General features: G+C 37.5%; 1 pseudogene; it reads left to right on the top strand.

Moving 5' to 3' along the window:
• The first annotated feature begins 1455 nt into the window (after positions 1-1455).
• On the top strand, positions 1456-2148 carry LOC110221718 (small ribosomal subunit protein eS26 pseudogene; annotated as a pseudogene).
• The last annotated feature ends 835 nt before the right edge of the window (positions 2149-2983 follow it).

Below are 2983 nucleotides of genomic sequence, written 5' to 3'. Positions count from 1 at the left end.
CACTAATTCAAAGCAAAAGATATCTGATAAAACAATACGGCAAGAAAAGTGACAAAAAAGACTTGTCCTTTATATATAGGGGTATATTTTCATTTTCTCAGCTACTCTGCTGAGTCCCTATATTCCTTGCCAGTGGCAGTTAGACTGCAACCATGATGGGTCTTCCTCACCCCCAAAACCAAAGAGGTCTGCCAGCTTTATATAGCCCCAAGTGACTATATTTTTTGTGATGATGATCCTATCCAGGCTGCTAGCTAGGAAAGCATTTATTCATTGTAAGTCTTTTTTCTTTTTTGAAGTCTTTTTCCTGCTGCCACTCCAGAGGTCTTAATCTGAACTCTTTTCTGAGTCAAAATTACTTTTAATTCCTATCAATGTCACTAACCAAATAAACCTGGGGACCTTACTTAGCAAAACTGAAATGGGACTGGGTGAGGTGGTGTCAGGAGATCATGTTCAACTTTGTGATTGCCATACAAATTAACTCAGGGCAAAACTGAGTAGATCCAAGGAAAGTTGGTAATGCTCTTTAAAACATCTGCCCTACTTCTCTCCAGTTACCAAAATCTTCATATTACCTGTAGTTATAAAACATTATGAAACTCAAAAACAACAAAATGACTCTATAACATTGGACCATCCTTAAGTATATATACACACAGCATCCTTCTTCCCATAGCTAACATTCTCCAAAACAGGAGTTCTTAACCATTTTTGTGCCATAAACTCCTTAGGCTGTCTGGTTAAGCCTCTGGACCTCTTCTCATGATAATTACTTTTAAGTGACTAAAACAAAATACACAATTTTCAAAAGGAATCAAAAGTTAATGAAGATAAATATATATATATATATATATATATATATATATATATATATATATATATATATATATATATATATATATATATAATATTATAATATATATATATATATATATATATATATATTATCATCCAATGTCCCAGACTTCCTGAAAACTGTTCGTGGAGTCTATGAAACACCATAAGCCAAGAGCCCCTGCTCTTGGAAATACATTTCTCCAAGGCTGGCTGTGTTATCCTAGTAAGCAGGAAACATCAAGTGACCACATGTTAGTGAACTCAGAGACCAGAGAATCATTATTTCTTCCTTCCTTTTGTGGCAATGATGAATCCTCAGAATCTATAGTTGAAAAACCAATGCCAGGCGAAACTACAGGGGATGCTTCTAATGCTTCTGCTGTCATCAAGTCAGTCTGAAAGTACACCTTTGAAGTTAATCAACATGGCAATGATATAGAGGCCTAGTAGCAAAGGAAAAGTAATCTCAAACTCAAATAGAAACAGATCCTTGTAGGCCTTGTCTTGACTTAGAAAACCACAAATTAATATTATCTATATTATATTATATTTTTCTTCATTTCATTAAATATTTCCCAATTATATTTTGATCTATTTTAGGTCACAAAGTGGCCCATGGGCCACAAGTTTGACACCTATGATGTACAGTCTTGTGAGTTTTCAGCGCCAGATATTCAGGCTGAAAGGACAAATCATGTACCTAGAGTTTAATAGCTAGTAAATAACGGAACTGAGTACAGAACCCAGCAGAAAAGCCAGACACTCACTAGATTTGGAAAGTTTGATAACTTCAAGAATCATAGCATTGTAAACAGGACTAGTAATAACTAAAATACATATATTCTTCTTGAATGTCCTTAATTTTAAGATTCCCTAATTAATCACTTTGTATTTGAACAAGTCTGCTGAAAATGAAGCGATGTGCTTTTTCAGTTCCTGGCTTCCAAGATGACCAAAGAAGAGGAGGAACAACGGGTGTGCCAAGAAGGGCCACGGCCACGTGCAGCCCATCTGCTGCAACAGCTGCACCAGCTGGGCCCACTGCATGCCCAAGGACAAGGCCATCAAGAAGTTCGTCATCCACAACATCGTGCCGTCAGGGACATCTATCTCCAAGGCTGGTGTCTTTGACTCCTATGTGCTTCCCAAACTGTATGTGAAACTGCATTACTGTGTAAGCTGTGCGATCCATAGCAAGGTAGTGAGGAATCGGTCCCATGAGGCACGAAAGGATCAGACACCCCCACCCCGCTTCAGACCTGCTGGTGCTGCTCCCAGACCCCCTCCAAAGCCTATGTAAAGAGCTATCTGCCCATCACTGTTCCTGAAGTGATCAGAGGAAAATAAAATGGTTGGTCAACCTTAAAAAAAAAAAAGTGGTATGTTCAGTGATGAGAAACTTGATATGTCATATTGGCCCATTTCTTCAAGTATTTGGCATCAGTTCATTCTTACTGGCCTATGCTATCCTTTCAGAAATATGATGGTGACAGCTCACGTAAGGTTCACAAAGTCCTTACACTCAGTTGAAGCAAAAGTCAATTCACCATTAAATCCATGTCTTTTGAATAACTAGCCTAGGATTAGGATTTTTGCAGCAAGGATTTCAGCTGCTACTAGGAGCCCTTAAAACCATTTTATGCGAGAGACTACTACAATCAAGAAGGTTTTCCTCTGGAATTGCCCTGAAAAATTATAAATATGAATTCTCAAACCAGGAGTTTTGCTTAGTTCCCATAAAAAAAAAATAAGGCCCTTCTAGAAGCTTATTCTAAGCATCCAAAAAATGCTATACTTTTTATAGCCTTTTAAATATCATAGCTTGTAGACAAGGCTTTCATATAAACATTTTATGAAACAAAATGATGTCTTTGTTCCTTGGCCTCAGGAGTAACAGCATTACTTATCCATTAAAAAACAAAACAACACAAATAAGCAACGTGTCTTGGCCTATGAACAGCTAGAGTTCCTGGGGCAGTTTCTCTATTAGCAAACTCTCTGCATCCAATTCAAGATAAAGACCATCTGGGAAGCCCTGGCAGTTAATTATGTGATTTTATCATTCTGAAGGATTGGCCCAGTAGGTCTTTTAATGACAAAACTCCCACTAGATGTAGCCAACTTAATCAAAAGTCCATAATGG

The sequence above is a fragment of the Phascolarctos cinereus genome, unplaced genomic scaffold (genome assembly GCF_003287225.1).
Source record: "Phascolarctos cinereus isolate Bilbo 61053 unplaced genomic scaffold, phaCin_HiC Scaffold_726;HRSCAF=1367, whole genome shotgun sequence".
NCBI classification, from domain to species: domain Eukaryota; kingdom Metazoa; phylum Chordata; class Mammalia; order Diprotodontia; family Phascolarctidae; genus Phascolarctos; species Phascolarctos cinereus.
This window is presented reverse-complemented; position numbering and strand designations above follow the sequence as displayed.